Source organism: Lissotriton helveticus, chromosome 1_2, assembly GCF_964261635.1.
Source record: "Lissotriton helveticus chromosome 1_2, aLisHel1.1, whole genome shotgun sequence".
In the NCBI taxonomy this organism is placed as follows: domain Eukaryota; kingdom Metazoa; phylum Chordata; class Amphibia; order Caudata; family Salamandridae; genus Lissotriton; species Lissotriton helveticus.
Window position 1 is genome coordinate 328,333,841 of NC_136058.1, and position 23,497 is coordinate 328,357,337.

The following is a 23,497-nucleotide window of genomic DNA, read 5'->3' on the forward strand; positions in this document are numbered from 1 at the left end:
TGACTTACCAGATGTAAGACTTGCTGAGTCCAGCAGCCCAGAAGATTCACTCATCGAACCTCTGGCATAGGACTGCGCAGGGGGTGTGCGGTGAAAAGGCTGCGGTGTTCTGCAGCAGAAAAAGAACAATCAGTTAATTCAGGGATAGATAAACACATGCTTTGACGGACAGATCATACTTCATGTTTGGTCATTAAATTAAAACAAGGAAACACCTCAGCACAAGAAGAGGAACAGCTGGATTGCTGCCACTGGACACATGCTGTAATGTACAGACTTGTGTGGTAGACAATAGCAACAGGGAGGAAATCTTGTGAGGAACCAGATATTTCTTAGGAGGATCAACTTCTTGCTAAACTTTGTGGCAGCCACTTCTTAGGAATAGCTATAACACTAAAGCATGAATGTTTGGACATGGCTTTGCAAGCAGTGACTTTGGATCTACAGCAGCTGGAGTAAAGAACTGACAACAGTGAAACATACCAGATATGGAAAGATTTCAGTTGCTGGTGAGGGTTGATATATTGAGACTTCGTGAAACGATCAAAAAACAGTAACACAGCTGAACTATGAATTTACAAGGGCCACATGAAAAGAATAAGTGAGCCAGTGAGCCTGGAGAATTGAAAAGATACAGACCACAATAATGCTTTGGCAAGTCCGGCACAAAAAGCAGGAAGAGACAGGAGGGTACAGATGGGTGAGAAAGGACGGTCCTGTGGCCTGCAGGAATCGAAGAGCTCATCCATGCGACAATAAACCCTGGAAGGGATCCATGTGCAGTGCAATGAACGGGAGATGGAAGAAGCATAGCAGCTGAACACACCCAGTAGAACACTCCACCTGGGCACTCTCAGGCAGGATCTGTCAGACACAAGAGATGGCGAGGCCTTTTCTTGGAGTCTAATGCACGACAAATTAATCATCAAGGGCCAGATGTATGACCAGTGTATAATGCGACTCGCAATTTGCGCTCGATTGCGAGTCGCAAATTGGATTGAAAGCATTGGTGTCAACAGTGTCAGAGACACTGATTGCGATTCTCAATGGGATCGCAAAATGTGAGCCTCATGAATATTATTGAGGCACTCGCAACTTGCGCGACCCCATTGGGAATGGCTGGCCCTCCCAGGGATGGTGCCTGCTCGGCTCAGCAGACCTCCATGTCTGGGACTGCTTTTAAATAAAGCAGTTTTGTTTTTTAAATGCATCCCGATGCATTAAAAAAAAATGAAACGTTTTGTTTCACTTTTTATGGGCAGGTAGTGATCCCTGGGACCACTGCCTGCCCCTTCCCATTTGCTAATGCATTACTACCCTCTGGAAAAGGGTCATACATCTGGCCCCAAGTTATTCATTTGCGTTATTTATTCTCCAGGAGCAGTGAAATAGTAAAGACAAGCAGCAGTGACATGCTCTGGTGAATAGTGAGAAGTCAGCTGCAGCACACAATAATACAACACACACACTAAGACCAATGTCCAAACAGTCCTACAACTTCAAAAACAGGAATCAACAGGTACAACAAGCATTGCCAATAGGTACATTCATCAAGAGGTACAACAAGCACTGGCAAAGCTAATCAGTCTCACCCATATGAAAGCTATTGATTTTGTCATTTTCTTTTAGCCATGTTGTACAGCAATAAAGCTAAAGTTGTTGTTCTCCCAGCCCTCTTCTCATCAATGTAGGCAATAGTTTATGGATATCTCTGTGATAGCTCACCCTCTCTCTTAATCTGGATGTGGCAGCAGTGAAGGGTTAGCCCACTCCATTGGTTTGAAAGTATTATCCTGTGCCAAAGACACACAGCTGTTACTTAGGCTGGATCAGGATTCTGACTATTCCATCAGTCATCAGTGGATCTGCTTGATACACATTATTTCCTGATGACTACTAAATGATTAAAGATGAACAGAGATACAACAGAAATTCTTTTCTTTGGTGGCACATCCTCAAATGGGAAGCAAGACCTTTGGCCCAAGACAGTCGTGCTGAAGAAGTTTCCCCAATTACTTTAAACTTATTCACAGGGTTGTCTGATGTGTTGGTGCCAAAGACTCCCACGTGACCTTTGTGATCCAGCACCGAGTTCAGTGATCACCTCCTCCCACAGCAGTTGATGTGGGTAAAGGAACCTCAGTGAGCTGAGGCATCATCAATCGAAGGTTATGCATTGGCCGCTTGGCTCATCTCTTCCCTCACTAAAGTCGTACTTGCTTCAGCAATGTTCTGACAATGTAAGTATTCTGCAAATGTGCTGGTCTATTGGATTGTGCTTTGTCTGTCTGTTTTAAGTTTATCCTTCAATTTGTGGTCCCTGGTACCATAACAACTGCAGCAACAGGAAGATCAGATTAGAGGCGATAGATAACAGGTTTCTACAGTAGGATTGACTCAAATGCGACAGATAAAGCTTGTCTACGGTAGGATCGGAGCAGATCAGACGACACAAAGTATTTCTACAGCTCCATGACTCCATGACCCTGGGTGCAGCTTGTTGTTTTTTGGTGACTGTGGCTAGCCAGGCTTAAGGGATCATATGCTTTGTGGTCACCTCCAGGCAGGACTTCTGATAGCTGTGTCTTGTGCAGAGCTTCCTTCCAGGGAGGGTCTGCTTCTTCCCCCAATGATCAGTTAAAGGTCATGCGAGTCTGAACTGGTCTAGGTCATCTTGTTTATCGCAACCCGTCTGGTTAATCCATCTAGAGAGCAAGTGGTCAGAAGAAATTTCTCTTACCAAGGAAACAAGCAGCCAGCAGTGTGCCCACTGTAGGAAAGTGCATCTCTTGGACATGGTCACCCCCACCTTTTGCCCACTGGTACTGATGCTCTTGATTGGAAGTGCACTGGGTCCCTGCTAACTAGGCTCCAGTGCCAGTGCTCATCCCCTAAAAACTATACAAGTGTTAATTGTAACACAATTGGCAAGCACTTTAGCCCTCCCGCAAGACCCTGTTAAATGGTACCCCTGGTACTCAGGGCAGGGGAAGTAGAGAGGGTCCCTACGGGCTGCAGCATGTATTATACCACCCAAAGGGACACACAATCAAACTGCAGGCAGACTGTCCTTGCAGGATGCATGTAATGGTGCAAGTTATTTAAAAAACATGACATTGTCCACTCCCAGTGTGCAATGCCCCATATGCACAGCACTACTATATGTAAGTCACCACTGAAGCAGGCCTTTAGAGCACAAATTCTGGGTGCAGTATATGTTATGTTATGTTATGTTATGTTATTTTAATTTGTATAGCGCGCAGATGCCGCAGCCAAGAGGCGTCCCGGCGCTTATTGGAGAAGGAAAACACAACACAACAGAGAGGACCAGGTAGCACTGAAGCTAAACAGAGGAGAATAAATGAGTTTTTAATTGTTTCCTGAACTGAGACAAGTCAGGGATGGAGCGCAGTGATGTAGGCAAAGAGTTCCACAGTGTAGCCGCCATCACCGAAAAGGACCGGCCACCCATTCTGGACTTTTTAAAACGAGGAATAATGGCCAAATTTGACCCTGCAGACCGAAGGGCCCTTGAGGGGACGTAGTGAAGAATGGTCTGGGTGAGAATAGGAGGGGAGGCCAAGTTAAGAATTTTAAAAGTGAGGCACAAAGCCTTAAACTTAATTCTTTGGCCTACAGGGAGCCAGTGGAGATCATGGATAGTGCTTCGAGCAGAAACAAATTTAGGGAGGCCAACCAGCATCCTGGCCGCCGCATTTTGAATCCGCTGAAGACGGGCTAGCTCAGCTTGATTACATGTGCGGGCACATTTGTATGAGCAGATATGCCCCTGTGATGCCCAGTTCCATTGCTAGTCATTGCAGATGTTCAGGAAGCCATTGAGGACATGTACTGGATTCTGGTCATGACCAGTCACCCAGCTATGTGATAGCTTTACAGAAAGTAACAGTGTTTGGTATCCAAGACCTTGCCTTAATAAATCTGCACTCTGCCAGTATCAGATTTATAGGGACATGCACCCAGAGGGCAACGTAGGGGTGCCCCATGTAGCCCTACCAGTTTTTTAGAGAGTTGGCTGACTGATATCTTCCAGCCTGCCACCACGGATGGGTGTCTGTCCCCCGCAAGGGAGAGCCCACACTCTTAGACCAGGAACAATTTCTGCTCGGCAGAAGGTGTTCTCACCTCCTCCAGCAGGATGGCTAGCAATTTAGCATTTGAAGGCCATGCGCTTTACGATGCAACCCTGGCTTCCCTTTAGGTCCAGGTTTTGTCAATCCCTGCCCTGTCTCATAGTGCAGTAAGAGGCTGTGCAGTCTACACAGATATTGCAGTAAGATGCCATGTGCACAGAATCCTCATAGTGCAGTAAGGTGCAGTGTGCACAGACTCCTCAAAGTGCTGTAAGCTTAGATTCCTCATAGTGCAGTCAGCTGCAGTGCAAAGATTCCTCATAGTGCAGTAAGGTGTAGTGCAGTGGGCACAAATTGCTTGTAGTGCAGAAAGATGTAGTGTAATGTGCACAGCCTCCTCATAGGGAAGTAAGATGCAGTGCAGTGTGCAACAATTTCTCACAGTGCACTAAGATGTAGGGCAATCTGCACGGACTCCCCATAGTGCAGTAAGATGCAGTATCGTGTGTACAGATTTCTCACAAAGCAGTAAGGTGCAGTGTGTACAGATAGTGCAGTAAGATGCCATGTACCCAAAATCCTCATAGTGCAGTAAGATGCGGTGTGCACAAACTCCTCAAAGTGCCGTAAGATGCACTGCAGTAAGCTTAGATTCCTCATAGTGCAGTCAGCTGCAGTGCAATGATTACTTATAGTGCAGTAAGGTGTAGTGCAGTGTGTACACATTACTTATAGTGAAGTAAGATGTAGTGTAGTGTGCACAAACTCCTCGTAGGGAAGTAAGATGCAGTGAAGTGTGCAATGAATCCCCACAGTGAAGTAAGATGAAGTGCAATGTGCACAGACTCCCCATAGTGCAGTAAGATGCTGTGCTGTGTGCACAGATTCCTCATAGTGCAGGAAGATGTAGTATAGTGCTGAATACACAGACTACTAATACTGCAGTAAGACATAGTGCAGTGTGCACAGATTCCTCACAGTGCAGTAAGATACAGTGCTGTATGCACAGACTCACCATACTGCAGCAATAGTTTGCACAGACTCATAGTGCAGTAGGTGTCTAGACCTCCCACAATGCACTAAGATGCAGTGCAGTGTGCACTGCCTCCCCATAGTGCAGTAAGATGCAGTGTTGTGTGCAGATTTCTTATAGTGCAGTAAGATGCAGTGCAGTTTGCACAGATTCCCCAGTGCACTGATTCTACCATGCAGTAATACGCAGCCCTGCATGCATAGACTACTCATACTGCAATACAATATAGTGGTGTGCACAGATTCCTCACAGTGCAGTAAGATGCAGTGCTTTATGCACAGACTCTTCATAGGGTAATAAGATGGAGTGGAGCAGGACATATTCCTCATAGTGCAGTAAGATGGAGTGTACAGATTCCTTATAGTGCAACATGATGCAGGGCACTGTGCACAGATTTGTCACAGTGCAATAAGATGCAGTGCAGTGTGCACAGATTCCTCATAGTGCAGTAAGATGCAGTGCAGCATACATGGATTCCTCACTGCTGTAAGATCCAGTGCAGTGGGCACATATTTCTCATAATGCAGTCAAATTCAGTGCATTGGCACAGATTTCCTATAGTGCAGAAATATACAGTGGGTTGCACAGGTTTCTTAATGTGCAGTAAAAGGTGGTGCTGTGTGCACAGATGTCGCACAGTGCAGTAAGTTGAAGTGCAGTGTGCACAGATTTCTCAGAGTGGAGGTGCGATGACCCGAGCACAAGAAGGAAAGCCCAGATAGAAGAGCCCGGTTCAGCGCAGCTCTTCGCAGACATTTCCCATAGGATTATTCTGTCTATTTCTACAAAGACAGCAGAAGGTGCTGACGATCTCCTACCTGAGCAGAAATCTGTGCAGACATTTCCAAGCTCTCTCCTCCTAGTACGGCTGGGGTGAAACATGTGCAGATCTTGGGTCTGAGGGGGAGGAGGGTCTGTGAGGGTATGAAGATTAACTGCACAGACAGGCAGGAGGCCACGGACAATGAGGAAAGACCTGAACTAATGTCGGAGTCCACGCTACAAATCCCATGAGGCCTGGGAACAACCAGCCAATGGGAAAAAGAAATGTAATACATACAATGACCAATAACATTTAGCTTGTCTGTGAACAGTCCTCTTTTCTAGCTGCTCGCAGTCAAGATACGTATTAAATATATTATCTTTCATAATGTTTAGGATTGATTCATTTAGTTGTGATCTATTGGTGTTTACTTATTTATTACATACTCTTTTCTGGTTTTCCCATTCCCTGTTGGTACATTGCTACAAGTGGCGGCTCGCATAGGGCGTGCTGCGGGCGGTGAGGCGGGGCCAGGGAGGGGCAGGGTGGGTGGGTAGTAAACTCGGACATATGACGGAACGGAGGAAAGTATTTATTACGTTCCTCCATTACGTTGTATGTCTGAGTTTACTACCCCCCCCGCCCCGCCTATGCGAGCCGCCACTGTTTCCTCGCACTTAGCATGTCTCAGATATGGTCGCAATCCGAGACACGCGTCTCCTCTCAGCTTCATTTGCCTTTGTGTTCACTGATATTTGGGGCCTTTATTTCTTTGAAATATATGTTTGCTGGTCCTGCTTCAGCTCTGGTCGGTATATGTTCTCCAACACAGACTTTCAGCCCTTCCAGAGGTGCGGCCTTAGTTCCCGCCCACTTGTCCTCAAGATCCCTTAACCTGTTTCATGCCCATAAGTAGGAGAGTAGGTTTCTTTCTCATGCTCCTCCTATATTAACCCCTTGGTGACCATTACTTCTCACACGTTCCCTCACATTTTAGCAATTATGGAGATTAACATTTCTTCTTTAGTACATGAAAAAGAGGAAGAATTAGGATTCTCTCAAGGATAATTTAAATGACTTTATTCAGGCTTCAGTGAATCAGGCTGTTGCAGTCTCCATGGACATGGTGACTACGAATATAGAGAATTCTGTGATTAATTTAATGTGAAAGACTAATTTGGCCCATTCTGTGGGGGAAAGCAGAAAGCGCAAAGCAATGGGGTTTCCTAGTGCGGCTAGTGTTAAAGCCAAGGCGTATGCTAATGCTGCTAGCTAGTAAGGTTTCCTCACACATGGCAGAGGACATGGTTCTTCCCAGGCCTCTGGTTATGGTGGGGAATAACTTTACAGCTACTAAAGGTGAAGCAAAGTCAAACCATATCTAACGCCATCACTAAGGACACGCCTTCCACGAGCCCACAAAACCTGCTCGCTCTTCTACAAAAACAAAGTCAGACCATCACGAAAAGACATTCTATAAACTGCGTACTAATAAATGCTCGATCACTCTCAAAAAACAAGCATCACCTTCTCAGTGACACACTGAATCATGGTTGGGAGATGACATGGCTCCAGTGTTGCATGAAGCCATTTCTCTAGGTTGAACTATCAAACAAAATAGTATAGGCAAAAGAGGAGTTGGCCCAGCTGTCGTTTTCAAGCAAACATTGAATAGCACTAAAGCTGCCAACATCTCCATACAAGGTTGTGAAGCCCTCTTCACCAGAACCAACCATATACCATCTTCCTCCTGTAACTTCCTGCTCCTTTACAGACCTCAATGTTCGCTCTACCAGGAACATTCCATACGGCACCAAGCTCATAATAGCGCCCTCCTCCACCCTGCGAGTCGACCTTACTATCACTCTCTACAAAAACTGCATTGTTCTAATCCAAGCCTCAACCAATAACCTCAATAAATTCACAGACCTTTTCACCCTCCTCAGAAATCATGTGCACGACACTGACAGGGTAACTAACACCCGCACCAATGACCCGCCGTCCCGCCAGCCTAACGTGCCTAGCCTCTCACATACCCCATCTCCAAGAGCTTGCATCACAGTTCATCCCACCCCCAGCACGTTGCCATACCCTGGCTACAGAATCTCCCCATCACCTATGATCTCCTCCCACCTAGCACCCCACACTGACTGTGAGACTAGTATGCTCCCAAAGACCTCTTATTCAGACAGAGCTAGCCCTCTAATGATTCCCATCACTGATCACCCTAACCTTTATCGTACGTCCCCTGGCACCTCCAATAGGGTCCCTCCTAGTCCCCTGACCACCTACCCGCCAGCCTTCCACGCGAGCCGTGAGTGCGGTAGGCCTCCAATTTTCCGCTTTTAAGCTTGCAAACCCTTCTCCCCTTCTACCTAACCATGCCACCTGTACTGCTCCTGAACCTCTGCCCCCCTTCCCTCTAGCACCTCCCGCTTATACCGATCTCGAAACCCTACACTCCAGAGCGGCTAAATTAACCAAGAGCATCCATATCTCCATTCTGGAACTTATGAATCTCCTTCACCTTGCCGAACTCTCCCTTGCTAACCTCAAGCCCCCGCTGATATCCACCCCCCCACTGGTCACAGAGTCTCCCAAGCACCCTCTACCGCTACCCTTGAGACATCTTTGCCCACGCAAACAATCTTGCCACCTTTCAGAGGAGGATTCCCAAGCTCTTGCCCTCTCTTACAACTCTGCCACTATCACCCCAACCCCGCAAGACCTCACGGAAAACGCAATCCTAGCCATCCGACAAGACCACAATCCTGTCCAAATCATGCCTTGTCCATGTGATGCGAGTGCCAAACATACCATCAGCACGGTCACCATCAACCCCAACAGGCCAGCTACCCACCGTAAAAGAAATGTGGTTAAAAGCAACCTGGCACCTGTACTCCTGTCCATCCAGACCCCTGACACTCACCCAGATCCCCCATTATCAGGTCTCTTAATCAACTGCCGATCAGCAGTTAAGCATGCCGCTGACATTGCTGATCTCATCCTGAACAAAAACATAGATCTAGCAATACTAATGCAATCATGGCTCAACAAATACTCTTCTCCCTGTCTAGATCTATTAGTCCCTCCCAACTACAATATTGCTAGACTCGACAGACAATCAAGCAGGAAAGGAGGAGGCATTGCCTGCATATACCGCTCCAGACTCCTTGTCTCAGAACTCCCGGCGAACACCACTGATTCCTGCGAATACCTCGCCCTCTCCATTTGCAGCAACTCATTGCATCAGTGCAACTTGCACATCTTTTACCATCCCCCAGGTTCAAATGACTCTTTCACTGATCACCTCTTGGAAATCATCACAACTAAGATTTCCACCAACGCTAAAGAGGATTTCCTCAGCGATATCAACCTCCACTGGAACGACCCTAAGGATCCCCACGTCAACGCCATCAAAGATTTCCTAACCGATCAAGCACTGACTCAAGTTTGCTCTCGACCAACTCACTCAAAATTGACCACTTTCGACTGGATCATCGCCAAGGAATATTCAGTTCAGCTTATCTCCATTGACCCATGTGACTGGTCTGACCACCATGCCATTGCCTTCCTTTTACCCGGGATCCACAAGACAAATGCACCGCACTGAAACTACTATGCTCCACATCGTGGACGATGCCCTCCAAACTCTAGATCAAGGCAAAACCTGCCTTCTTATCCTCCTAGATCTTTCCTCGGCCTTCGAAACAGTCAACCATGAAAATCTACTTGAACGCCTCAAACTTAGGATGAGTTTGGATGGCTCTGTTTTAGAATGGTTTAGGTCCTTCCTCCACTACCGTTCACAGAGATACTTAATTGACGGCAATCTATCAGCTTCTTACCCAGTCACGGTTGGATTCCCTCAAGGCTCAACCCTGTCGCCCACTCTGTTTAATCCTTACCTAGAGTCGCTTACTGTAGTTCTTCGCACCACTAACATCTCCTACCATGTGTACGCAGACGACACCCAACTATACATTAAAATCTCTTCGCTCGAGGAGATCCTCTCCCTGAATGAGGCCCTGAAGCTGACCATCCAATGGCTCGCCTCTAACCAACTCAAACTCAACGTAAAGAAAACTGAATTCCTCCTACTCTCCCCTACAAAAGCCAACCCTGAGATTCAGTTGTGGATCCTGGTCATCACAGCCCTAAACTGCCCGCCGACCATTGTGGACTCTGCCAAATCCCTAGGTATAATCCTCGACAGCAACCTGAACATGCAGGACCACATCACTTTGATGGCCAAGTCAGCCAGGTTCCGTCTGAGCTACCTAAGGAAGCTGAAACCTCTCATCAAGATTCCCGACCTAAAAATGGCAGTGTAGGAAGGGGGAGTCTCTAGTTGGCGCAGTGCAGCACTGGCGACAAGCAGGGACTCTCTCTTCCCCGTCAGGGCTCAGGGCTACCTTCAAGACAACCTCTGCTTACCCTCTAGGTAGTGTGGCTTAAGCAGTCTTAGGCTAATCTCTGGGGCATGTAGGGTTAAACATTTGCAACATTACACCATCACCACCAACCCACCACACAATGACACCAAACTGTATTTGTAAAAATATATCTCCTTTATATAAATTTCAAGCAGGCTTGTAAATACAGTTGTCAAACTTTCAATAGCGGTTCCAGTTTACTTAGTTGGGTTGCCACAGTTCTTTCTAGCAATAGGCAATCTTTAGCGTTTCAAAACAGTTCTTTATCAGCTTCCAATTCCCCCAAATATGGTATTACTTTGGGGGCCTTTCTGTTCACGTTTTATCAAAACAAAGGCGGCGTTGCCTGCTGGCGCCTTGGCGCACCTCTGAGGACTGAATGGGCCCGACCGGCCCGGGCTCACGCTACTAGCGGGAGCGGCGGCAGGTTGGCTCGAGTCCGCCCCTCTGTGCGAGCCGCACGGCTGTGAGCGGCTGGCGGGGGAGAGAGCGGGGGCCCTGGGAGCGCTCCACACGCGACTCCGAGGGCTTGGCAGGTCAGAGGGCGGTGCGAGCGAACAGGCTAGAGGTTCGCACCGCGGGGGCAACAACAGTACCTTTGTCTTTGATGAACAGGGTCGAGGCAGTCCGGCCACAGGTCAGCGCGGTGGTCCGCGTCGCGGGGTCTTCCTCCCGGGGTTGGAGCGAGCGGCGGCTCGGCTCCAGCTCGGAGGTTGGCGTTGCGGCGCGGGCCGGGCCACAGGGACGGAGCACCTTGAGATTTCCTGACCAGGAGGGCACACGCAGAGGGCAGAGATCCTCGGCGCAGGCCTCTGTTAATCCAGGCGACGTTCAGGCACCCCACGCAACAGCTGTTCCTCGGACAGCGGCGGCGCGTTCAGGGGCACACAGACACGAAGGGGTGCAAGCAGGCACCGGGCACCAACCTTCTTCACGTTGCGAGCTGCAGCTCGGGGTCAGTCACGGTGTTCAGATCAGCCGGGCTGGTCTTCACGATGCTTCTGGGCCAGGCAGGCGGCAGTCACTTTGCTTAGAGGGCGGGCAGTTCCCAGAGCGCTGCTGAGGAGCGCGATGGACACAGCGCTCTCCGCTTTTTCCTGGGGAGGCTTGCAAAAGGAAAACAGCGTCTTCCAGTGGTTCCTGGGTCAGGGGGTAGCGCTCACTGTTCCTGGAGCGCTGGTCAGGGGGCAAGTTCACAGGCAAGCCCTTGGAGATCTTTCAGCAGAGTTTGGCACAAAGTTTCAATAAGCAAAAGTCTTTGGTAGTCTTTTCTTTCCTCTCCTTTGGCAGCAAGGCACCAGACACAGGCCAGAGACAGCACTCCTCCTTGTCCTTCCAGGTCCTTCTCTTCGGGCAGAGTGTCTTCTGTAGCACAAACAGGATCTAATTTACAAGGAGCAGGGCTCCTACTTTTATACCCAGTTTCTTTTGTTCTAGCAAGCCAGGGGGGCCTCTGCATAACTGCTCCAGTCTCTGAGTACTTGTTGTGGGTACTTCTGGCTTCTGCATTCAGTGTGAGGGCAGGCACATCAGCCGCTCCCCAGGGGGGCGGAGCCGGCATTGTGAGGGCAGGAGTAGCCTGAGCACTTTGTTGACAAGCTTCGGTCCTTCCTGGGTCAGGTGCAGGCTGAGTCATCAGTCGCTCCCCAGGGGGGCGGAGCCAGCATTGTGGAGGCAGAGCACAGCCTGATGCATCATTCAGGGGAAACTCCCACCACCCACTAAGGTGTCATCTGGCTATTCACTACCTGTCAACTCCCAGCCCTGTCACTCACACACACCAGACAGTCAGATCCACATCCAAGCAGAGGCGGGCTGAAATGGTTAGGCAAGCAAATGCTAACTTTCTAAAAGTAGCATTTGCAAACCCAGGATATTAAAATAAACTTTACTAAAAGAAGTATTTTATTATTCTGAGTTCAGGCATACTAAACATGAATTTCTACCATGTTCCCTGAGCCTGCTGGGATTATAGAGTGTAATAATTCCAGCAGCCCATCTGGCCTAGGAGGGAACAGGTAGCCTTACAATAGTGAAAAACGAATTTGGCAGTAATTCACTATTAGAACATGCCACACACATCAGGGCATGTTCTACCTTACACTTACAATGCACCCTGCCCTCAGGCCTACCATAGGGGTGACTAATATGAAGTTAAGGGAAGGTTTAGGGGCTGGCAAGTGTGTGCACTTGCCCAGCCAGGGTGACAGTACCAGACTGCACGCAGGTTCTGCAATGGCAGACCCTAGACACATTTTATGGCTGCTTCTGTGGGTGGCGCAACCAGCGCTGCAGGCCCACTAGCAGTATTGGCATTCACAAGCCCTGGCACTCCTGGTGCACTTTACTAGGGACTAACAGTAAATCCAATGAACCAATCATGGACATCAATCACATGTACACTTTACAGTAGGGAGCACTTGCACTGCGGCACGGGTTGGCCGTGGCGCAGTGCCCTGAGTAGCAGACACCAGCAAAGCATTTGAGGCACAACAGCAAAAAGTGGAAGGGAAACTCACGCCAAGGTGCCAGGTCTAACACGTGTCCCCTCCAGCTGAAATGTGGGGGGAACTACCCTTCCCCAGGGAGTTCCTCATCACTAAGGCGGAAAAATCTGGACAGACCATCAGCGTTGGCGTGATCTGTGCCAGGGCGGTGTTCCACCGTGAAGTCCATACCCTGTAGGGAGATGGACCACCTCAACAGTTTTGGGTTCTCACCCCTCATTTGCATCAACCATCGGAGGGGCCTGTGGTCTGTCTGAACCCGGAAGTGAGACCCAAACAAGTAGGGTCTTAGCTTCTTCAGCGCCCAGACCACAGCAAATGCTTCTCGCTCTATTGCACTCCACCTACTTTCCCGTGGAAGTAACCTCCTACTGATGAAGGCTACGGGTTGGTCCCAGCCCTCCTCAGTCATCTGTGAGAGAACAGCCCCTACACCATGCTCTGAAGCGTCTGTTTGCACTATGAATTCCTTGGAGAAATCAGGAGCCAGGAGCACGGGCGCCGTGCACATGGCAGCCTTCAGGGTGTCAAAAGCCTTCTGACAGGTGTCAGTCCAAATCACATTCCTGGGCTGCTTCTTAGAAGTCAGCTCTGTCAAGGGGGTCACAATAGTGCCATAGCCCTTGACAAACCTCCTGTAATACCCAGTGAGCCCCAGGAAGGCTCTCACTGCAGTCTGGGTCTTGGGGGGTTCCCAAGCCAGGATGGTCTCAATTTTGGGTTGCAAGGGTGCCACCTTGCCACTCCCCACTTGGTGTCCCAAGTATACCACTGAACCCTGCCCAATCTGGCACTTGCTTGCCTTGATTGTGAGGCCTGCCTTGCGCAGCGCCATCAACACTTCCCAGAGGTGCCGCAGGTGTTCTGGCCAGGTGCCACTGAACACTGCGATGTCATCCAGGTAGGCGGCACTGAACTCATCCAGCCCAACCAACACCTGGTTGACCAACCTCTGAAAGGTGGCAGGGGCATTCTTCATCCCAAATGGCATAACCCGGAACTGGAAATGCCCATCTGGAGTGGAGAATGCTGACCTCTCCTTTGCCCCATCGGTCAAGGCGATCTGCCAGTACCCAGACGTTAAATCAAACGTGCTGAGGAACCGGGCAGCCCCTAGCCGATCAATGAGCTCATCAGCTCTGGGGATAGGGTGCGCGTCAGTCTTGGTGACTGAATTGAGTCCTCTGTAGTCCACACAGAACCGGAGTTCAGGTGTGGCTCCCGGCGCAGCAGCCTTTGGGACCAAGACCACGGGGCTGGACCAAGGACTGCTGGAAGACTCAACCACCCTAAGAGCAAGCATCTTGGAGACCTCCTCCTTGATGCAGGCCCTGACCCTGTCAGTTACCCTGTAAGCCTTATGCTTCACAGGTAAGCTGTCTCCTGTGTCCACATCATGGACGCACCAATCTGTGACACTAGGAACCAGGGAGAACAGATCTGGAAACTGCCCCAGCAATTGGCGGCAGTCTTCCTGTTGCTCAGGGGTCAGTGTGGGTGAGAGGTTAACTCCATCCACTGACCCATCTTTCTCACAGGCCACTAAGAGGTCAGGAAGAGGCTCAGACTCCTCTTCCATTCCATCATCAGTGGCCAACAGCATGCCTACTTCGGACCGTTTCAAGTGGGGCTTGAGGCGGTTGACATGTAGGACCCGTAAAGGATTCCTGGTCGTCTTCATGTCCACCAGGTATGTCACTGAGCTCTTGCGCTCCACAACCTCAAATGGGCCTGTCCACTTATCCTGAAGTGCACAGGGTTCCACTGGGGCCAAGACATACACCTCCTGTCCAGGCTGAAGCTCTACCAGAGTGGCATTCTGGTCGTACCACCGCTTCATCTCCTCCTGGCTAGCTTCCAGATTTGCCTCAGCAAGTTGTCTGAAGCGCCTGGTTTGGTTTCTGAAGGCCAGCATGTAGCTATATACATTCTGGGGAGGTTTCCTGGGAGATTGCTCCCAGCCTTCCTTTACCAAACTCAGTGGTCCTCTCACGGGGTGACCATACAGCAGCTCAAAGGGGCTGAACCCTAGAGACTTCTGTGGCACCTCGCGGTATGCAAAGAGCAGGCATGGTAAGAGGACGTCCCACTTACGCCTCATTGGACCTTCCAGGCCCATGATCATGCCCTTCAGGGTTCGGTTGAATCTTTCAACCAACCCATTTCCTTGGGGATGGTAAGGGGTGGTGAACTTGTAGGTTACACCACACTCTTACCAAAGGGACTTCATATACTTGGATATAAAGTTGGTCCCCCTGTCGCTCACCACCTCTAGAGGGAATCCCACTCTGGAGAAAATTCCCATCAGTGCACGCCCCACCACGGGGGCCGTCACTGTCCTCAGAGGGTTGGCTTCAGGGTACCGGGTGGCATGATCCACCAAGACCAGGATAAACCTGTTGCCCATGGCTGTCTTGGGGTCCAGAGGCCCAACAATGTCAATACCCACTCGTTGGAATGGAGTACTGACCACAGGGAAGGGTTGGAGGGGAGCCTTGTTCTTCCCTCCGCTCTTCCCACTTGCCTGGCAAGTTGGACAGGTCCTACAATGAGCATCTGAGCTCTTGTGCATTTGGGGCCAGTAGAAGTGGGTGACAAGCCTGTCATAGGTCTTGTCCATCCCCAAATGTCCTGCTAAAGGCACATCATGAGCCAGTCCCAGTAGGAAGGCTCTGAACTTCTGGGGTACCACCAGCACACGGGCTGACCCAGGTTCAGCAGCCTTAGGCTCTGAATACAGGAGGTCATTCTCCCAGTACACGTAATGTGTTTTGGCCTGAACACCATTGGCCTGGTCTGCAGCCTGCTGCCGCATACCCACGAGAGAAGGGCATTCTTTCTGCTCCCTGCAGAATTCCTCCCTGGAGGGGCCTCCTTCTTGCTGCCAATGGGTCAGCTCAGGCAGGTCCCCCAGTTCGGCAATCTGTTCCCCAGTAGGCTCCAGGGCATCCCCCTCAAGGTCTGCCTCCTCCTGGACCGTGGGAACTTCAGGGGCCGGTTTCCCGCGCACCCTGCGCCTTCTCCCTAAGGCCGGTTCCTGGGCCTCTCCGTCAGGCCCCAGGACCTCTTGATCACCCCTACTGGCTGCCATTGACCGGGTGGTCACGCACGCCCAGTCAGGTAGACCCACCATCTTCAGGTGAGTCGTTTTCTCCACCTTTTCCCAAGGGGAGTCCTCCAAGTCGTTCCCTAGCAAACAGTCAACAGGCATGGCTTTCCTCACACAGACCTGCAGAGTACCAGAGACCCCCCCCCACTCGAAGGGAACTTGAGCCATTGGACATTGGCTCTCTGAGTTGTCAGCATTGACAACCCTACAGTAGGCATGGGGTACAACCTGCTCTTGAGACACCAGGTGATGCCTCACTGCAGTCACACTGGCTCCTGTGTCTCTAAGAGCCTCAGCTTTCTTACCATTGATGGTAACCACCTGCCCATATTTTTTAGTGTTAGAGGGCAGGTAGTTTGTAGGGACCATCTCACTGTCTCCTAGTGAGACTAGGGTCATCTGAACAGGATCTCCACCCCCCGGGACCATCACTTCTTCTCCTAAGTGAACACTGGTCACTTGTCGGGGCGGAGCACCAGTGGGTGCTGGTTTTCCAAACAGGCGACACTTGGGGTCACTGGCTATGTGCCCCGGGTCACCACATTTGTAACAATTGAAGGGCCCCTTTGGAACAGGTCTATCTGTCGGGGCCCCATTCTGCTTTGGGGGTGGGGGAGGCTGAGAACCTTTCTGCTGGTCCCCTTGGGGATTACTTTGGGGGCCTTTTTGGAACCCTTTCTGTTTTCCCTTGTCCCCCCCACTCTTCTGCTGGGGACCCTGCCCACCCTTGGCGGAGTCTCCCACTGGACCCTTGTGGACCCTGGTGCTGAGCCAGCGGTCCGCCTCCTCAGCAAGCTTCCTCGGGTTGGACAGCTTGCTATCAATCAGGTGCTGGCGTAACTCAGGAAAACATTGTTCAGACAAGTGCTCCCATGCAATTAAATCAAAGAGACCCTGAAAATCATTCACTTTGTTACCCTTCACCCAACCATCCAGTGCTCTGCAAAAAAAAGTCACAAACTCCACATATGTATTCCCAGGCCGCTTATTACACCCCCTAAACTTCTGCCTATACATTTCAGGGGTAAGCCCATACCTGGTCATTAAAGCTTCTTTCATATGGGGATAGGATCTCTGGTCTTCAGTGGGCAAATCTAGCAGGGTGTCCCGCCCTTCGCTAAGGAACCTTCCCCATAACCCCGCTCCCCAATCCTTCTCAGGGACCCGGTGGGAAAACATGGCTACCTCATATGCCCTAAACCACTGTCCTATGTCATCCCCCTTAAAGAACTCTTTAACTACATCTTTGGGGATGTGCACTCTTGACTCTACCTGCACCGGCGTTGCGCTGCCACCAGAGGGAGGATGATCCAAGGTTTTCTCTTTTAGACTCATCTCCCTCATTTTCACATCATACTCCAATTGGAGTTTTCGCTCTTCCAGAGCCATTCTTTTGCTTTCAAGCTCCATTTGGCCCTTTAAATTCAATTCTGCCAGCTTTATCTCATGATCCCTGGTTGCCTGTCTGTCTGCCAGCTCCTCTGGCGACAGGCCTCTGCCAAAGCTAATGACACTGTCTGGTTTTTCCAGACTCACAGGATCCACAGGTGCACCCTGATCCTCAGGTGCCTTCCTAGATTCCATCCAGGCCTTCAGGGCTTTGTAGAACTCAGGTTTGTTTTTGCACCCTGCGTGTGGAACCTTGAGTTTCCTGCAAAAAAAACTCAGTTGCTTCTTTGTGTAGTCATCCAGCTTTGATGCATCCCATTCTAGCTCCTGCGCACCAGAGGCTATGGACTCTCCTCCATCAATGCTGTTTGTGCCAGGCATGCTTGCAACACTAGGGATCTTCTCCTTTAGCAAAATTAAGAACCAAAAAGTCTGTGGCTAAGTTACTGGACTGTAATCACTTATGCAATGGTCAGTGGCTAAGGTAAAACACTGCAAATGTAAATTCGCGATCCTCACCGCTGCGTCCAATGTAGGAAGGGGGAGTCTCTAGTTGGCGCAGTGCAGCACTGGCGACAAGCAGGGACTCTCTCTTCCCCGTCAGGGCTGAGGGCTACCTTCAAGACAACCTCTGCTTACCCTCTAGGTAGTGTGGCTTAAGCAGTCTTAGGCTAATCTCTGGGGCATGTAGGGTTAAACATTTGCAACATTACACCATCACCACCAACCCACCACACAATGACACCAAACTGTATTTGTAAAAATATATCTCCTTTATATAAATTTCAAGCAGGCTTGTAAATACAGTTGTCAAACTTTCAATAGCGGTTCCAGTTTACTTAGTTGGGTTGCCACAGTTCTTTCTAGCAATAGGCAATCTTTAGCGTTTCAAAACAGTTCTTTATCAGCTTCCAATTCCCCCAAATATGGTATTACTTTGGGGGCCTTTCTGTTCACGTTTTATCAAAACAAAGGCGGCGTTGCCTGCTGGCGCCTTGGCGCACCTCTGAGGACTGAATGGGCCCGACCGGCCCGGGCTCACGCTACTAGCGGGAGCGGCGGCAGGTTGGCTCGAGTCCGCCCCTCTGTGCGAGCCGCACGGCTGTGAGCGGCTGGCGGGGGAGAGAGCGGGGGCCCTGGGAGCGCTCCACACGTGACTCCGAGGGCTTGGCAGGTCAGAGGGCGGTGCGAGCGAACAGGCTAGAGGTTCGCACCGCGGGGGCAACAACAGTACCTTTGTCTTTGATGAACAGGGTCGAGGCAGTCCGGCCACAGGTCAGCGCGGTGGTCCGCGTCGCGGGGTCTTCCTCCCGGCGTTGGAGCGAGCGGCGGCTCGGCTCGAGCTCGGAGGTTGGCGTTGCGGCGCGGGCCGGGCCACAGGGACGGAGCACCTTGAGATTTCCTGACCAGGAGGGCACACGCAGAGGGCAGAGATCCTCGGCGCAGGCCTCTGTTAATCCAGGCGACGTTCAGGCACCCCACGCAACAGCTGTTCCTCGGACAGCGGCGGCGCGTTCAGGGGCACACAGACACGAAGGGGTGCAAGCAGGCACCGGGCACCACCCTTCTTCACGTTGCGAGCAGCAGCTCGGGGTCAGTCACGGTGTTCAGATCAGCCGGGCTGGTCTTCACGATGCTTCTGGGCCAGGCAGGCGGCAGTCACTTTGCTTAGAGGGCGGGCAGCTCCCAGAGCGCTGCTGAGGAGCGCGATGGACACAGCACGCTCCGCTTTTTCCTGGGGAGGCTTGCAAAAGGAAAACAGCGTCTTCCAGTGGTTCCTGGGTCAGGGGGTAGCGCTCACTGTTCCTGGAGCGCTGGTCAGGGGGCAAGTTCACAGGCAAGCCCTTGGAGATCTTTCAGCAGAGTTTGGCACAAAGTTTCAATAAGCAAAAGTCTTTGGTAGTCTTTTCTTTCCTCTCCTTTGGCAGCAAGGCACCAGACACAGGCCAGAGACAGCACTCCTCCTTGTCCTTCCAGGTCCTTCTCTTCGGGCAGAGTTTCTTCTGTAGCACAAACAGGATCTAATTTACAAGGAGCAGGGCTCCTACTTTTATACCCAGTTTCTTTTGTTCTAGCAAGCCAGGGGGGCCTCTGCATAACTGCTCCAGTCTCTGAGTACTTGTTGTGGGTACTTCTGGCTTCTGCATTCAGTGTGAGGGCAGGCACATCAGCCGCTCCCCAGGGGGGCGGAGCCGGCATTGTGAGGGCAAGAGTAGCCTGAGCACTTTGTTGACAAGCTTCGGTCCTTCCTGGGCCAGGTGCAGGCTGAGTCATCAGTCGCTCCCCAGGGGGGCGGAGCCAGCATTGTGGAGGCAGAGCACAGCCTGATGCATCATTCAGGGGAAACTCCCACCACCCACTAAGGTGTCATCTGGCTATTCACTACCTGTCAACTCCCAGCCCTGTCACTCACACACACCAGACAGTCAGATCCACATCCAAGCAGAGGCGGGCTGAAATGGTTAGGCAAGCAAATGCTAACTTTCTAAAAGTAGCATTTGCAAACCCAGGATATTAAAATAAACTTTACTAAAAGAAGTATTTTATTATTCTGAGTTCAGGCATACTAAACATGAATTTCTACCATGTTCCCTGAGCCTGCTGGGATTATAGAGTGTAATAATTCCAGCAGCCCATCTGGCCTAGGAGGGAACAGGTAGCCTTACAATAGTGAAAAACGAATTTGGCAGTAATTCACTATTAGAACATGCCACACACATCAGGGCATGTTCTACCTTACACTTACAATGCACCCTGCCCTCAGGCCTACCATAGGGGTGACTAATATGAAGTTAAGGGAAGGTTTAGGGGCTGGCAAGTGTGTGCACTTGCCCAGCCAGGGTGACAGTACCAGACTGCACGCAGGTTCTGCAATGGCAGACCCTGGACACATTTTATGGCTGCTTCTGTGGGTGGCGCAACTAGCGCTGCAGGCCCACTAGCAGTATTGGCATTCACAAGCCCTGGCACTCCTGGTGCACTTTACTAGGGACTAACAGTAAATCCAATGAACCAATCATGGACATCAATCACATGTACACTTTACAGTAGGGAGCACTTGCACTGCGGCACGGGTTGGCCGTGGCGCAGTGCCCTGAGTAGCAGACACCAGCAAAGCATTTGAGGCACAACAGCAAAAAGTGGAAGGGAAACTCACGCCAAGGTGCCAGGTCTAACAGGCAGTCCAAGCACTAGTCATCTCTAGGCTGGAATATGGCTGTTCCACCCTCTCCGGTTTACCCAAGCCCTCCCTGGCACCCTTAAATGCCTGCCTAAACGCGGCCGCTAAACTACTTAACGGTACAAAAGGGGGTGGTGATGGACGGAGCATCTGACTCAATCAAACACTCACACCCAGTCAAAAGATCTGGGTTTAATCCATCACCGTTCTTTAGCCCACTCTGCCACCCCAGTTCAGACATGGTTATATGCAAATCAGTCTGACCCTGTGCCTCATGGGAACAGTCCAGCCCGAACTGCCAAGCCATGCCTTCCCTGGACCGAAAACAAGCTCCCGAGGACCGGTTTCTGGCATTCCAGCCGTCTTCAGCCAGGCTTGCTTGAATCCAGTGGCAAAGTGAGGAAGAGACTCACGTCTGAGCATACCCTGCCACACTTATGGTGGCCAAAAGATGTACAAAAGGGCGTGGTGATGGACGGAGCATCTGAATCAATCAAACACTCACACCCAGTCAAAAGATCTGGGTTTAAACCATCACCGTTCTTTAGCCAACTCTGCCAACCCAGTTCAGACATGGCTATATGCAAATCAGTCTGACCCTGTGCCTCATGGGAACAATCCAGCCCGAACTGCCAAGCCACGCCTTCCCTGGACCGGAAACAAGCTTCCGAGGACCGGTTTCTGGCATTCCAGCCGTCTTCAGCCCGGCTTGCTTGAATCCAGTGGCAAAGTGAGCAAGGGACTCACGTCTGAGCATACCCTGCCACACTTATGGCGGCCAAAAGCGGTACAAAAGGGGGTGGTGATGGACGAAGCATCTGAATCAATCAAACACTCACACCCAGTCAAAAGATCTGCCAGAAACCGGTCCTCGGAAGCTTGTTTCCGGTCCAGGGAAGGCATGGCTTGGCAGTTCGGGCTGGACTGTTCCCATGAGGCACAGGGTTAGACTGATTTGCATATAGCCATGTCTGAACTAGGGTGGCAGAGTGGGCTAAAGAACGGTGATGGATTAAACCCAGATCTTTTGACTGGGTGTGAGTGTTTGATTGGTTCAGATGCTCCGTCCATTACCATCCCCTTTTGTGCCGCTTTTGGCCGCCATAAGTGTGGCAGGGTATGCTCAGACGTGAGTCTCTTGCTCACTTTACTACTGGATTCAAGCAAGCCGGGCTGAAGACGGCTGGAATGCCAGAAACCGGTCCTCGGAAGCTTGTTTCTGGTCCCGGGAAGGCATGGCTTGGCAGTTCGGGCTGGACTGTTCCCATGAGGCACAGGGTCAGACTGATTTGAATATAGCCATGTCTGAACTGGGGTGGCAGAGTGGGCTAAAGAACGGTGATGGATTAAACCTAGATCTTTTGACTGGGTGTGAGTGTTTGATTGGTTCAGATGCTCCGTCCATTACCACCCCCTTTTGTACCGCTTTTAGCCGCCATAAGTGTGGCAGGGTATGCTCAGCCGTGAGTCCCTTGCTCACTTTGCCACTGGATTCAAGCAAGCCGGGCTGAAGACGGCTATAATGCCAGAAACCGGTCCTCGGAAGCTTGTTTCCGGTCCAGGGAAGGCATGGCTTGGCAGTTCAGGCTGGACTGTTCCCATGAGGCACTGGGTCAGACTGATTTGAATATAGCCATGTCTGAACTGGGATGGCAGAGTTGGCTAAAGAACGGTGATGGATTAAACCCAGATCTTTTGACTGGGTGTGAGTGTTTGATTGGTTCAGATGCTCCGTCCATTACCACCCCCTTTTGTACCGCTAAACTACTTAACGGCACCAGGAAATTTGACCATATCTCTCCACATTTAAAAGCTTTGAATTGGCTCCACCTCAAGGCCAGAATACAGCTGAAGCTGGGATGCATCACACAGAAGGCTCTATACACAAACTCCCCTGCTTATCTGGCACAGAAACTAGTGGTATCTGGAATAAACAGGAACTCTCGGTCTGCCGGAGACCTCTTGCTCCAACCTGCCCATTTCTGGAAGAAAAAAACCTACAATCAGGCTTTTTCCGGGGCCGCACCAAGAATTTGGAACTCTCGCCCACCCGCCATTAGAAGAATCCCTTCTTTGGCACTCTTCAAAAAAGAGGCCAAAACGTTCCTCATGGGTAAATTCCTCATCTAAACTCCTCCGTCTACCACTTCAGTTGTGCCTGACTATACTAAGACTACCGCCTTTGCCGCAGTTCACCTATTCACACCCCCAAGATTCGGTGGGGTTTTTATGGTCTCTAACTGTTAACGTAATGATCCACGTGTGTTTCCTTTACTCCACATGGGTCCAGCATCACTGCACCTCTCCATTTTATTTATTTTTTGTATGCTGCTGTACAGAAATGCCCTTTTGTATGCCTTTTTGTTCTCTTCTGTAAACCTTCTAAAGCGTTCTGATACCCTCACGGGTCAAGTTCACGCTCTATAAAACACTTAAAATAAAGAAAGAAAGAAATAAATTAAATTCCCAGACACACTTCCAGACACAGTTTCAAACCTGATAACATTACACTCCAACCTATAAATTCTAGGTGACATAAACATTTGGTGCAGAGTGCCAGGACAACCTCATTCGAATTTTAGAAATACCCTTACATTTAAATTTATATGGTGAGACCACCATTTGTTTGCTTTCCAAAATTAAACAGCACAAAGCAACACCCCTAAAACAACTGTACATACCTCCACCTATCGACTGTGGAACAAACTCTATTTTGAACACTTAGAAAACAAAACTAACATCCAATACAGATCTAGACAAATTCCGTTCAATAACTATATGCGTGGCTACAGAAAGCCTTTGATATCCTAATAACACTCAGAACAACACAAAAGAAAACAAGTCCCTTGGAGAAATACAGAGCTAAAAGAGATTAAACAGCAAATTGGAAAGCTGCAACGTACCTGGCTCAAAACAAACACCAATCAAGACAAACTTCACCTAAAGAAATGTAACAGATTAAATTAGTCAGCCAACAAAAAGGCT

The 23,497-nt window shown here is 50.2% G+C and overlaps 1 pseudogene across 1 annotated transcript in view; it reads right to left on the bottom strand.

The window, feature by feature from the left end:
* Window positions 1-23,497, bottom strand: part of LOC144803001 (uncharacterized) — a 60,040-nt pseudogene that overhangs the window by 27,833 nt on the left and 8,710 nt on the right. Inside the window, exon 2 of the transcript XR_013605494.1 lies at window positions 9-109. The product of XR_013605494.1 is annotated as an uncharacterized LOC144803001 (transcript). The remainder of the gene's footprint in view (window positions 1-8; window positions 110-23,497) is intronic.